Raw genomic sequence first — 15214 nt, forward strand, 5'->3', positions numbered from 1 at the left:
AATTGCATCAGTTATAACCTTTTAAGCAGTTGTGCCTCATACAGCATCAATTCAGAGATAGTAATCTAAGGAGAACCAGTCTCTCTGTGCATGAGTCCCTTGTAATATACAGCTACAAGAGTAAGCTGTGTATGATTTTCATAAGACGTGATAAAAATCTAATGGTTCTAGGCTGCATACCGTAAACCTGTGCAGATAACTGGCTCAGACTAACTGATAAACATACTGGGCCAGAAAAACCATTTTTTACTTTAAAAGAGAAATGGAAGTATGATTGAGATGTCATGGTATGGGGGTACCGCATGGGGAAGATTCCCATAATCAGTCATCAGGCTGTTTCAAAGACAAGTTGTGGAGGTGGAGGGGGGTGGGGGCTGCCAGTGCTGCAGAGCAGCCTGCAAGGATTTTTGTACCTGTGAGATATTCTGTGCCTTCTTTAGAGGATCACCCTGGCGGAGCTAGTTGTCTTTTCTTTGGTGCCTGGCTTGCAAGTTGGTAATGAAGGTGGGATGGGAAGGGAAGCACAATCACAGGTTTGTTAAGTTTGGAAAATACTTCTAAGGTCATGGAGTCCAACCATTAGCCCAGTACCACCATGTGCATCACAAACCCACCTGGGCTGACCACCACTGGCACCTGAGGATCTGGCTGGTGCAGATCAGAGCTCTGTATGACACCCCTGCCACCAGGGCATGACAGCACAGGTCCTGTCAATGACCTCTGCTAGGGGCTTGCTTCCATTGCCCCTGTAAAGGCAGAGCTTGATTTCCCCTTGAGCCCAGAGAGCATGTAGGAAAGACTATTTCCACCCTGTGCATGGCCTTCCTTGTGCTCAAGCGGCTGCTTTTGGGAGTGGAGGAAAGTCTTCCAGGGCTGGTTTTGCTTTTAAGCAGACCCTCTGCACATCACTTTGGTGTGCTGCCTCAGCTGGGAAGGGAGGCAATTTAGGAGTCAGATGGATGAAGATGAACTAAAGTTGGACCAGTACCAGGCAGCCTTGTAGTCCCAGCAGTGAAGGCTGCTGGTGCTGTGGCTTGGAGCATCTTCCTTTAGCTCAATGGTCATTTTAATTCACTTTTTATTACTGCCTGTTACTTCAGACCTAAAGGCCAAAATTCTTGCAAGGCTGCTTTCCCAGAAACTTCCCACCAAGTTGAATCGCACTGGGAAAAGCTGCTGCCTGGGATTTTTCCCCTCCAAAAAACAAATAGTTTATATGGTAAGGAAAGCTCTATTTGTACTACCTTTTTGGGTAGGAAAAGAGAAAATGACCCACTGGTTCTAAGAAGTGCAATTTCTGTCCCTGTGATGCTTTCTGTCAGCACACTAACCACATGTTAGCCAGGAGCATACTGGGTGCTGGCAGGCCGAGGTGGGCTGGCAGCAGCCTTGGCTGGGGGCTACCGGGCACCCTGCAGCTCCCCAGGGCCAGTGGCTGATGGCCCGAGGGTACCACTGGCCCCAAAACAGCACTGCCTGTCGTGTTGCTCTTCAGAGTGGCCCTGGGCTGGGAGCAGGTACTGGTGGTGGCCACAGGGCTGTCAGTGGGGTAAGGCTGTGCTGCCCTGTGCAAGGTGGTAATTTAATTTTTGTCTCAGCATCCAACTCTATTTTAATGGGCAATAAATTATATTAATTTTCCCCAAATTGAGTCTCTTTTTGTCCTTAAGTTATGTCCTTGACCCAAAAACTTTTCCATCTCATTTTCTTCCTCTTTCAGAATGCTGCATGGGGCTAGCCAGGTCTTCAGGAAGCCTACTGCAGCAGTCGTTCCTCCTAGGGCATCATTTTCATGTCAGGGTTGAGGTGCTAATCCTTGACATACATCTGGTGGGTTTTTTTTTAATTCTGTCAGTACAGAGAGGGTGGTAGTTGCTGCTTTCAGGGTCTTCTGAAGCTGTGGGACAGCAGAACTGGATGTATTTCTGCCCTGGCCATCCTTGGTCCAAATTCTTCTGGAACAAAGAAAATCAAGAGGATTGGGTCACATACTATGGATACAAACAGCTGAACAGCATGAAGGTGATGAAACTCAGCTTTTTGGGAAGGTTCAAACATACCCTCTGATTCAGAGCCCAATGTGGAACATCTTTTTTCTTTTGTATATTATCTGACCATGACCAGCCCATGACAACAAATCTCTTGAATGGGCAATAAAGTGCAAGAGGATATTTTACTTTCTTAGAGATATGTGTTATATTCAAACTATATGCCTGTCACTTCACAGAAATGTTTATGGGTTCTGCACAGCTTCGTCTAGACCTAGAAGAGCAGCAGATCCCAGAGGCTCTAACAAATTAATTGTAAAAACCTTGGTGGGTGGACAGGCCTCAAATGAGAACAAACACTTGGGGAAAAGATGGGAACTCAGCTGTTACATTTTGTGCTTGGTAACAGCCTGGCCATGCCATGCAGGCATCCTGTGGGGCTAATTGGGGCACAGCAAGGTGCAGGCTGGCCTGGATGTGTCCCATCTCCCTTGCTACCAGTGGTATTGTGAGGGAGAGGTACAAGTGTACAGGAAACAAAGCTTTGTTGCTTTTGCCTTTATGAAAGAACCTTCATTTCTCCCAGTGCCTCAGAAAAAGCATATTTATTTATTTATTTTTAGCAGCATGCCTTTCAGTTGGGTTTGCAGATGGAAAGGGTCAGGGTTCTGGGATGTTATGTGATGCTCTGTGTGTCTGCCCTTAATTCCTTTCTTTTGAACTCACTGTGACTTCCTGCAGAATCCTCTCTTTTTGCTGGTATAAATGGATGCAACAGCTCATCTTTAGTGTAAATATAATTTATGTTATTAGCAAAAATAAAGACATCAATTTTTTCCTCTGGATTTTTTTTTATGAGCTGTCAGAAAACTGAACTCTTGCTACCCCAGAAATTTGAGCCTAGGGAGTTCAGTGGTTAGTATACGACTACTCTAGGGGAACAAAAGGTACCTTTCCAATTAAAGTTAATAGAGGGATAACTTCAGACACACAAAAGGAAAAAAAGACACCTATAAGTCATGGTGAGTTCAAAAGGAAAGAATTAAGGTAGGCACACAAAGCATCATGGGAAGTGCTATTCAAGGTACCATGTCAAAAAGGCTGATTAACAGCAGTTCCAAGTCTACCTGATCACCAGGGAGTCTTACTGATAAAAATTATTTCCCCTCCAGAGAGAAGAATCTCCCTGAACTGAACAAATGTGTCACTTTTGAATAAGGATTCATGAAAAGGCAGAAGAGGAGAAGAAAAAAGAATAAAGGTACGCATTCACCAAAAGATCTGAAATTTGTAACTTGTGACTGTTTATCAGTCTTTAAGTTCTGAATGAAACTGCAAGTCATATGTCAGTGAGCAGGATTCAGATCACTAGCTTTGCATTTCTTTTTTGTTTAAAAGTGGCTGTTTGCAGATAAAACTCTCTGGTGTTGGTTGTAATCGCAATCAGAGAAATCTAATAGCTTTGTTTGATGTGCTGCTTAGACCTTCCAGGCTGTAAGGCTTTTCAGCAGAGTCCTCTAAAGATATTGATTTAATTCTAGAGCTACTTTGTGGAATCTGGTGGTCTGTGTTCTGTGCAGAACTCACATTAGATGAATGTAATGGTAAACTCTAGGCATAAAATAAATTTATTTTAGGTCACAAATTAATTTTGATTATATTTCCCCCCCAAATTTAATTTCTTTAGGTTTTTTTAAATGCATTGAGCTGTGCAGAAGAAAAGAGACATGAAAGGAAATGCAATTGGAATGTCTTTTTGTGAGCATGATGTAAAAATGCCATTTTTTTTTTTAATTTGGCCCTTATCTGTTGTTTGACCTTTTATTACTCTCACGTATATTTACATGGTGTTTTGGAGGAATATCTCTTTAAATTACCTTTTTATGTCTTCTTTCATACCCATGGTTTGTTCCTCCACTTGTAGTGATGTGGAACGGGTTAGAGAACACAATTGCCACAGGTTGGGGCCAGATCAATATGAAAATGTGGGCACTTGAGATGTGTAGGGTGGTGTTAGGAAGAATTACAGTGAGCTGCATGTTTGAGCTGCTTTCTCAGGGCTGCTGCAGTGGATGTGTGTTAGGTGTGTCCTGTGCTTTGACATTAACTGATGAAATTCAGGAAATTCTCAGCACTGAGTATAGTAGGTTTTGTTGGACTGCAGCAATTAGAGATTCAGCAATGGGTTCTTTGGCTGCAGCTGGACAGAAGAAAATGATCAGGTCCATGCTGTGCTTTCTGGGCAAAAAAATGAGATGACTTTTTGAACTTCAGGCAAGTTGTGAGAAACTTCTCTCAGTACAAGAAAGAAATTAATACTGTTTACCTACAAAATGGGCGTGGAAGGAGACTTTAGGTAGCAAACTGCTAATTGAACAATATTCTGTTTTGCAAAGGGAAATTAGGAGTTTGCCTAGCTTACTGTGTCTTCTAGATAAACTATTGCCTTCTGAGAAATCATTCAGGGTTTTCCTTCTCTTTGTCTTTGCACTTAGAAAACCAGTGGGCAGTGAGTTTCACCTTACATTTGGGATGTTTTGTAAAATAGAAAATCTAATACTGTTCACATTCTTTTATTTGTTTTTTCTAGATGAGTTATTAATTATGTTCCCATAGTTTTTGGTTCTTTTTTCTACTTGAAGGTTTTAATGTTATGCGCTGGTATTACTAGTATTTCAATGTTACAGTGGGCTTTTCTCAGCTCATTTCCTGACTCTGCTGTCCTTAACACCTTGGGGAGCTGTAGAGCATGAACTATTTCATTCACTTTCAGAATCTAATTGTTTATTCATAATGGCATTGTAAAAATGCAGAAAAATACAAAAAGAGCAGTCTAATTGTAGTATAAATTCTTCCTAAAACGTGCATGTGTATGTATAAAAATATGTGCACCTGTAAAAGAGATTAAGTTGCATAATGTTTACATTTTTACATTATATTTTGTTTCACATTACATTTTATGGAATATTTCAATAAATCTTGGGAAATTCTATGTATAATTAAAATACATATTAGCATTTTCAAACAGATGCATATTGCACACAATTATCTGGAACAGATATTAATTTAATCTATTTGTCCACTTGGTGTTGTCCCAAACAAGAGAGTTCAACATTTAGTAAGAGAAAATGAAGGTTATCATTATTTTCTTTATTTGACTGAAGAAGACTACCACACAGAAAGCAATTTATATGCATTAAGTGTCAAGTTCACAGTCACTAGGCAAGTTTCCCTAGAGGGAAAAATAAGCAGTGTTGTTTGCATTCTATTTCTGTTTGTTGCTATTAACAGTTCTTTGACTGGGTTATCCTTCATGGAGACAAGAGAAGCATGTCCTGGCAACCCACACGACCATCATCCAGCTCCATGTGTAGGAGCTTGGATACATCTCTGAGCTCTCAGCTATTCAGCTAAAAGATTTGCATCCTGTAGTTCTCAAGGGACTGCTGTGTTGTTTCTCTGCTCTTTACTTGAGAAAACATTGTAGGCTTCTGGCGCTGTTGATTTTCATGCAGAAGTCCCTGTGTCGTTATTCTAGCAAGCAGTTTTGAAACACACATGTTTTGGGAATTCTGTTTGAAGGAAAATGACAGGCATGTTTAGCAAATCACAGCTTTGTTGGCAGTGAGCTGACAGCAGGCTTCAACAATAATTGATTGGTGGTTGATTTAACATCAGTAATTTCAGCAGACTGTAATATTTGACACCAGTTTTCTAAGGCATTGTATAAGGTGGGAATAGTTTCTGCTGAATGAAGGATTTCTTTGTTACAATAGGAGGAAGTTAGGAGAAGGTAGGTTAGCTGTGAAGAAGCAAAAAAAAAAGGCTTTTGGTGAAGGTGAAAAGAAATCATATCATTACTTGCTTTAACTTGTCATTGGTTTCCTCTCCTCCTGAAAATTTCTGTTTGCAAAAGTTTCTCAAGTCAAGTGAAGAGTTTTTTATCTTGTGAATCTTCAAGTTCTTTTAAAAAAGAATTAATTTATTTCTGTCTTGGACATTGCACAAAAATTCTCTTTAATCTTTTAAAAGTTGCTTTAACAACATGAATCTCCCTTAGTGAGGGGATCCCTCCTCCTTGTACCTTCTTGGATTCAGTTGTGTTCTCATTTGAAAACATTTCATTACAAATGTGGGTTTGCTAGAAAAAAAATAATAGTTTGTGTTTATTGTTTAGGTTATGTAATACTTTTCCTTTAGTTTCTTGTATTTTATCAGTGTTTAGTTGAAACTCTCCCATGTATCAAAATCGATGTGTCTTTGGTTCTGTCTATTTGCCTTTGCCCCTTTATGTTGCTTTTTTTTTATCTTGCTTCGTTCTATAAAATAATCAAAATAATTTGTTGGTTTTTTGATTAGCTTCTTGCACAAATTTGGCTATGCCATCTTTCACACTGCCTTTTACACAGTAACCTTCCAGAGCACATAAGCAGCTCTGTCCTTTGTCCTGCTGAAGCCTACCCTGTTACATTCATCTCTACTGTGCTGTCTTAGGGGAAAACTGCTCAGTGTCCCATTAAAGCAGTGTTGTGATTATGCTGCTTGTAGCTTTCCATCTTCCCCCAGCTTCAATTTACTCACCTGGCTTTCTTACTGTTTTGAAAAGCACCTAAGGTATGTAGTATCTGGTGCGTAGAAAAAAAAGTTATTTGCTAATTATGTTCTAGAAAATTAACCCTGGAGAACTGTTTCTGTGTAATTTTTTAATTAGGGATACAAAGCTGGGGTGCACCAACAGTACAAAGGGAGTTTGGGATAGTGTACAGAAAGAGCTGGATAATGCTGAAGACTAAAAATGGGGTAAAATTTCTGAACGCAGAAGATAACATAATGCATTCAGGGGCTCCTCCTGAAAGCTGCTGTTCTAAGCTGGGAGGTCAGCAGCTGGAAACAACCCAGAAACATACAGTACTCACTCTGTCACAAGCTGTGGAGGTATGAAGGAGGTAAATGCAATCCTGGGATGTCTCAGGAAGTTTAACTCCAGATAAGGAAGCATTACAAGCTGAGTAGAGGAATCATTAATCGGACCTCATTTAAGATAGCACATATGGTTTTGACTAACAGCGTTCAAGAAAGATGATCTGAAACTGAAGTTTGCATAGACAAGACCATAGGGATGATCAGGGAAATGGAGAATTTGTTCTACAAACAGGAGCTAGGAGAGGTTGGTTGTTTAAATTGGCAAGGCAAAACCTGAGAGAGCATGAAAATTGTTTGTCTTTAAATACATCATGGCAGAAAATAACTCTTAATCTGAAGGGCAACGCTGGCAAAGGAACAGAGGGGCAAACTGGCTGAGAATACATTTTGGTTGGGGTTAAGAAAGAAGTTCCTGACTATTAAAGCTCTGGCTGAGCTCAGAACTTTGACTATTCTATGGGAGCAGTCCAAGCACAAAACACAGTAGAACACAAAGGGCAGTAAGTTTATAAAGGGGATTATCTGTAAGAAGGCTGCTCTTGAGAGCCAGGGATCAGACTACCGAAGCCAGGTGATCGTTCTAGATTGTCTAGACCTAGACCTTCGGACATATAAAGTTATATAGTTTTTATTAATAAATATATTTCTTTATCTGTAGAAAAGGCATTTGCACTTGATTCATTGTTTCAAATAAACTCACCATTTGCAGTGAAAAGGATGTGTTTGTAACTGTGGTTACCCTCTAGAAGTAAACAAAATTTCCATCCTTACAGAGATGTGGGGTTTCGAGCAGTTGCTTTTTGAATCACATTAGCTAACTGAACTTGACTGAAACTCTGCTTTTCTGAAACAAAGATGTAGGTGTTGAAATCTTTCTACTGAAACAGTATGTGTCAGCTAATTCAGTCAGTTAAACTGGTTTGGTTAAAAAAAGCAGTTTTATGTCACTGACATACATTTTCAGCCCTTTGAATATCATCCACCATCTGATAGGAGCTAAATAAAAACACCCAAAAAATTGCATTGGACAACAAGTTCCATTTAAAAACAAAACCAAATCAAAGCAAAACTGAAAACCAAACCAAAAGAAAGTTTCTAATGATTTATAGATTGGTCCAACATGAACTGCTGGTATTATCTATATAAGGCTCTAATGCTCTTTAAAATAGAGGATTAATAGTGTTAACTTCTCTGTTGGACAAATCTTTTGCAAGTGAGAGGAGATTGGGATGCAAGACAATTTCCAGTTGCTTCTATCAGAGGACCTAGTGAAAGGAGAAAACCACAGTCATAAAAACATTGTCCTCCCATGTGCTCTGAAAGGATGAGTTTGGCATTTGATGGGATGCCAGTGTGCTGCAAGTGTTGACTGCTGTTCCCTAAAGCCTTATAAAGAAACAAAACTAACAAAAGGCACTACAGACAATATTGCAGCAATGAGTGTTTCTTGGATGTCAAACACCCTCCAGCCCACAGCACTTTGATCTTGGGAACAAACCATAAAGAACAAATAGAGTAATTTTTCTTACATGCTAAGATTTAACAGTGAGGTTGATGAACTTCTGGAAAACTAGCATAATGGGCATGCCTTTTCCATTTGTTAAATTGTTTTGACAAGGACATATTTCATTTAAAGAGGCTGTTTTCTATTCCTTTCCTTTTTGGTCTCTGAAAAAATAAAAGAGGAACCAATATAGAACTTCACAGTACAGATCAGCTCACCTTCCACATGAGCCAAGTGGAAAAAAATATCACTTAAATGCTCTTTTATTGAAGGGGGAATAGGAAGGCGGGGGAAATAAAAGTGCATGTAGACAGTATAGCCGGGTATTTGTGAGTTTTGGCTCTTTTAGTCTTTTCATTGAAAGCCTCTGTTTCCATTAAACTTGCCAAAGAAAATGTATGAAATATATTAATACACACTGTACACATTAGGCGTGGGAGCAGTGATTTAGAGTCTATCAAAGCCCCTCTGGTACTCTTTCTGTGACTAGATAGGAGTATCGGCAGGCTGTACCATGTTTAGTCACTATTTCCCATTTGCAAAAAAGATGCTGCTTTTAAATTTTTGTATCTCACTGTCCTTTCAGCTTTCCTTAGGAGCTGAAATCACCAAAATGGAGGTGATTCCCACCTGTGTTGCTATTCCAACTGCCTCAGAAGGGTTTTTTACTCCCCTAAAACCTGCTTTTCCAGGATACTCTTTTCTCAATTTGCCTTCCCTCTGTTTGTTAGACATACAACCTTTCAGTATGTTAAATGGAGCTCAGGCTCCATTAACAGATTCTTTTGAGATTTATTTTGTGTGTGTATCTCTGTCTTCCTGAGGAGTAAATAGATTTTTTTCAGGTATAGCTTAATAAACCAGAGTAAGAGACTGTTGAAGTCTTGACTTTTTGGAGTCATGAGTTCAGATCCTGACTATATTTAACCCAAGCCTTTCATCGTGAGGAGATGCTGAATTATGATTTCTGGTGGAAAACTGTAGCATATCCAGGGCTTGGCTGCTCTGTCTGAGTGGATGCTAATAGTTGCTGGGCATAAGAGCCAGGATTTGTTCTACTAGGTCTATTCTTTCCCACTGTTTGCAGCAAAATGCCTGCATTTCAACAGTGCTGTGAGAGACTCTATCAATTTTGATCTTACCTGTTGACTGAAAGACTTCATTATCTTGTCACACAGACAAATTAATCAGTTTCTGCTCTCCATGTTTTGTTGTTTTTTTGGGTTTTTTTTTTTTTTTTTTTTTGTTTGTTGTTGGTTTTTTTTTTTTTCAAAGAAGGCAGTGATGACAAAACCAGTAAGACACAACTGTATCTTTGGCCCTTTTCAGGCAGAAATGTCTCCTTCACTGGAAGACACGCTCGTGAATCCTTGCATTCAATTTCAATTCCTTATTCAGCTATACCCTGCAACATGCTAAAAATGAAACTCAGGATGCTTAGTCGATGTTTCTCAGATTCTGTCCTGACCATTTGCAGAAGGAGTAGTGTTTATACTATCCAACTTCAGGCATCTGACATGGCCTATGGAGCTGCTTTGTCTCCTGGATCTGTTTGTGCTGCTGGATGGGATTACCATCTGCAGCTGGGTATCAGAGAGATGTGTGAGCCTGTCTCATTCAGGTCTGGGAGCAGAACTGCTATCTGGAGTGAAATGAGTCATTCTGCAAAATTTTCTGCTTACACAGTTCATGCTAGGAAGGACTATTCTTCCCAGTTTGGCACATCTTTTCTCATTTATAATAAAGCTTAATTATATGTGCTTGCATGTTTGCAAGTGCATGTTTTGCTGCAAATGTTTCAATGCTTCTGCTTGATTTTGCCTAGGGGTAATTTTAACTGAGGTAGGAAAAAAATAGTTCTGCCAGAGGCAAATGTTCTCAAAAGACTGTTTTTTCTGTCTTCTAAAATGCTTTCTATCTCAAGGCAGTTAACAGATGATCTCAGAGGAGTGTGACATCTGCACATAAACCTCTTACCTTCAATTTCTCATACAAACAGAACACAGAAATAACAAGTTAGAAAACAACTACTAAAAATACCCACAGTTAATTTCTTTTTATGCTTTGACTTGTTGTAGCTTATGGGGAAGTAAAGAGAAATTATACACAACATGATGATTTTCCTGCTTTAAAAAAATATTTTTTTCTCCATGTGATTGACTGAAATATTTTTTGGGAATCATTTAGTGTAGGAGTTTTCCAAAGTTACTACAGCTGTTAATATTCTGCCACATTGGGCCAAACAATCTAAATTCAAAGAGAAAGTCAATTGTGCTTAAAGATTTATCCTGTGGCTTCTTTCCAGTAGGAAGCCTTTTATGGCTTCTTTAAGATTTTCCAGTCTAGTTCTTTAAGGAAAGCTTGGTAAATCTTGTGAAACTTTACTTTAGTCACGTTAATATGAAATGGGTATAGGCTTAACTGTGCCTTTAGGTGCAGAAGGAGTATTCACAGGTGAAAGGCAAGATGGCTTCTAAAAGATTGCCAGCAAACACCCACAATTTGATGCGATGCTCTGGATGCACTGGAGCACCACCTCTGCCTGGAAAGCTTTGTGCTAATGCCTTTACCTTCACTTCTCATGAAAAACATCTCAATAAACCAAGAGAACAAGTCTCCAGCAGGTACAGATCTGTACAGCTACAGTGATTAGTGCCTGCATTAATAATCTGCTTCAGTTATTTGCTGATGAGCTGATAACTTCCATAAACTTTGTAACAAAAGCTTTTTCACACTCAAGTATGTCAGATCAGGACCAATGGCATACCCCAAGAGTTGAACATTTCAGTGGACAAACTGTGGGCACCTTTCTATTTCCTCAGCTCACGACCATTTAGAGAGCACAGGAGGCACATCACTGGGGCAGCACAAGGCATCCTGCAGTGCTGCTGGGTCGCTGCCCTCTGTGAGAGAGCAGGGCAGATATTCTGCATGGCTTGTTGTCTGGCTGACCCTGCTGTGGTCCCCATCCATGCCCAGCCTTAGAAGAAGTCTCTGATCTACATGGCAGCATCTCCCAGTGTTCATCCTGCAATAACAGATTTGCTTTCTTTTGCATGGGGATTTCTGGATGGGGTCCTCAGTGGGAATCCATTGACTCTTCTTCTTGATCTGGGCTGAGCTGATATTTGTGTCCATTTTGCCTGTATCTGCTTGGGTGATGACTCTCCCTACCTATCTGCCCTGTCATCAGGCTCTTTCCCAGATATTTGCTTTGAGAGGCAGGTCAGCAGTGTGCAAGGTGCTTGGAGATCAGTGCAGAAGGCTCAGTTTCAGATTTGCTGACTCATTTCCCAGCAAAAGGCTTCCTTTCTCCATGGAGAACCTGGGGGCTGTGGACTTTGCAGAGGGCTTTAATTAGGAACATTGCTGCTTGCGTGTCTTTCTTCTCCAAAACAGACAAACGGCTTTGAAATGCAATTTTAATTTTGATGTTGTCAGCTTGCAGTTCTTGTTTTGGGGACAATCTTTCTAGTGTGATGTTGTTAGTGGTTGTCTTTTCTTTTTTTTTTTTTTTTCAATTGCCAAAATATTTTGAGTGCTAATGTAGGCGGGCAGTTTTTGGTCTATCTGTATCTGTTTAAACTGCATGCACATTGCTGGAGTCCAATCTTTCATTCAGTCAGCAAAGTTAATTATTTGCTTGAATAACACTGGTAAATAGTTCAGTACCATACTGAATTGTGGAAAGTCTCCATCCTTCCAGAGAGAGCAAATATCAATCTTCTTTTGATGTCTAAGCTCAAGATCACCCCTGGTTGGGGTAGCAATCAAGTAAATGACATATGATGATTATCCTGATTTTCTTCAAGAGACTGTAGTACCACTTAGACTTCAGAATCACTGGAGTTCAAATGTCTCTGAAGTACAGAAGTGTATAATTTTTTTTCCTGCATGTGCATGACATTCGGCAATATTTCTATTTGTCCTTGTAAGTGCATGAAAAAATGGTATTTCAGCCTGATGTTCACAATTGAGATTCCAATTTTTGAAAGAACTCACCAATTTAGTAACCTCATCCTGGACTGGAAACGTTAAACTAGATGAAAACCTCAGGCTTGTGCAGTATTGAGGATTTTGGACATGCAGTTTGCTAGACCAGGATGGGCCATCATTTCAGTGGGGAGTTGTACCTTGTAATTTTAAGCTTGTCAAAGTCATATTACTTTGTCCAGAGTGTTAGGATCATTAGAATTCTTAGTTAAGTGCCTATCCCCACTTTGTCAGGAAAATTTAAGAAATATTTTTTACCCTTGTGCTACTTTCTATCCCAAGATTATAAGTGTTGGATGTGCAGTGTGCCTCATGCAAGCTCTGTTTTCAAAGGAATAACCTAAAATAAAGATGGGCCAAACAACATTTTGTTAAACTGGTTTAAGAATCCTGAAACTGAAGAACAAGTCTTACCTTGTGACTGAAGTTGTGCTTTTTCCACAGAATTACTTTGCTTTTAAATATAATGTAGGTATTATTTTTCAGGGCATGTGTGTTGTGACTTTTCCTTTAGAAAAACTGTGGTTATCTGCTGATAAGATCAGCTGCAATCAGCATTGCAGACACACCACTCCCATGCCTTTTCCAAGGGAAAACTTGTTCCCTTGGTGAGGTGTAGCATCAAGTTTGCAGAGACCTGGGCTCAGGTCTCCATTGGTGAAACATGGATCAAGCCTGCCGTATGCTTTCCTATACCTCCTGTATTATGTGGATTATACTTGTCTTTTACATTTTGTCTGTTTTATCTCTGACTGCAAGTACCTTAGGACAGATGTGATTTTCTGCACTATCTATGAACAATGCCACTGCAAGGTTTCAAGTTAAAGTGGCAATTACCTGGAAAAACCTTGCTTAAAAAAAAAAAAAAGCTAAATTGCTGTGAACTCTTCAATGATGTGCTGAATTTTGGCACACTTCAAAGCATCTGAAGCTCCAAAAAGAGAGGTGCATCTTCTGCCTCTGATATACTATCTTGAGTAAGAGCAACTTTCTCATGAAAGTTCTTTGCTCCACCTCATTTTACATCAGACTTGCTTTGTGTCCATCTCTTGATTTGGTGAAGGCACATGCACTGTGTCCTGTTGCAGATGGTTGTTTCTGATCAGCACTCTGAGTGTGAGCATCCTCAGCCCTTGGAGGTGTGGTCACACTTGCCCCTGGAGCGCTGTGCTGCTGCTGGAGCCCTGAGGGAGCTGTCTGGGAGAAGAACAATGAGGTGCCCTGACAAAGTATCTCAGGCAGCTTGAACATAACTTACCGTGTCAAGAAGAGAGAGCAAGAAAAAAGCACGAGGTGTTCTAATAAAAGCACCAGTGCAGTGAAGATTCATTTTTCTTAGAAATAATCTTAAGAAGTTATTTTTTTATTCTTTCTTTTTTTCCCCCCTCTGTCTGCATTGTCAAATCTCTACCCCCTGTGTCTGTCTCTCTGTTACTTTCAATATGCATTGCAGCTTCTGTCTCCTCCTTTGTTCGTGTTAGCAATATGGGTCTTTCCAGGCGAAGTAAAGGGGACTTTTTGCCGGCCTACGGATCAAGCAAACCTTGTGAATAGAGGAGAAGGCAATCCACATCTCTTACTTCTGAATCTCTCTTTTCTTTCTCTTGGATTGTACTTCCAAGTAACATAGGGGGCTGTTGGTTCTGCTACTGTTTGTCATTTGATAGATGTACACAAATCCAGGAAGTGATCCAAATCCTGTATGACTTCTTTTATCCCCAAAAGAACTTCCTGCAGAGGAAATAATTTGGGTGGCTTTTGTTGGTTTGGGGTTAAGGAGAAGGCTGCTATCAGATTTTATTTCTACTGAAAGATGCAAAGCTAGACTGATCAGACTTTTTCCATAGATGAAGAAGCTGCTTACTCTCTGGTGGCTACAGGTTAGCCTGGAGCAGTTGCATCAAGCTTGTCATGGCAGTAGAGGAACCTCTATGGCTACCATAGGCTTCTTCTTTCTGCAGAGATGTCTCTTGATGTCACTGCAGTGATCTGAAGTGCTCTGTTATCTTGCCACCCTTTCACAGGGGAAACTTCCTGACTTCCTTTATACCTACTGCTTTCTATGCCATTGCAGTTTTCTTAAACTTGAAAATAATTTTGGGCAAGGATTAGAGAGCATCAGGAGTGGCAATCAGAGACCTCTTCAGGGACTTTCCCACCTGAGGGACTCTGTGAATCTCTAATGGTCTGCTTGTTACTGGCAGCAAATTCCTGTTGCACTTAATGTGTAGTGAGTGTGCGCAGAACTGAGGAAGTGCTGTGATGGAAAGGTAAAATACTGTCTATGAAGGTTTATGAACTGCAGAATCTTAACTATTAATTGTAGCTTAAATCTGTGTTTCTATCGCCAGAGAACTGAAGTAGGTGGTCATAATATTATGAAAGGGAGTGAGTGGCCCGTGTGTTTATGTTCCTGGGAAGACTTGTGTGGGTTTTTTGGTATTTATAGGGAAGGTGTAAGATCCTTCCCACCTGCCTGCAGTGTAAGACAGAGGTTTGGCTCAGTCTTCTGCTTGAAGCAGCGTCGGGAAATGTATTTAAAGACCCAGTTTTGACTCTGGTCAAACAGGGAGGAAGAGTGCAATGTAAAGATTTTGGGCAGGTATTTAAAATCAAACAAACTAAGTTTAGGAGTATCTTTTTTTAAATAAAACAAAATCTATTTTTATTTATCATAAAAATTTAAAAGCCAGGACTTGCATTCTATGAAATACTAAGGGAGATAATTTCCAAGACCCATCTGTATTTGAATTAGAAATGCCCTCAAAGATCATGAACCATCAAATTCAGGATTTGAACCTGTTTG

General features: G+C 40.0%; 1 long non-coding RNA gene across 2 annotated transcripts in view; it reads left to right on the forward strand.

The window, feature by feature from the left end:
* Positions 1 to 2120: 2120 nt before the first annotated feature.
* LOC140682654 (uncharacterized) overlaps positions 2121 to 15214 on the forward strand; it is a 174072-nt gene continuing 160978 nt past the window's right edge. Inside the window, exon 1 of one of the 2 annotated variants that reach the window (XR_012054639.1) lies at positions 2121 to 3249. This is a non-coding gene — a long non-coding RNA (uncharacterized lncRNA). The remainder of the gene's footprint in view (positions 3250 to 15214) is intronic. The other variant, XR_012054640.1, reaches the window with a different exon arrangement.

This window comes from Taeniopygia guttata, chromosome 2, assembly GCF_048771995.1.
Source record: "Taeniopygia guttata chromosome 2, bTaeGut7.mat, whole genome shotgun sequence".
NCBI classification, from domain to species: Eukaryota; Metazoa; Chordata; class Aves; order Passeriformes; family Estrildidae; genus Taeniopygia; species Taeniopygia guttata.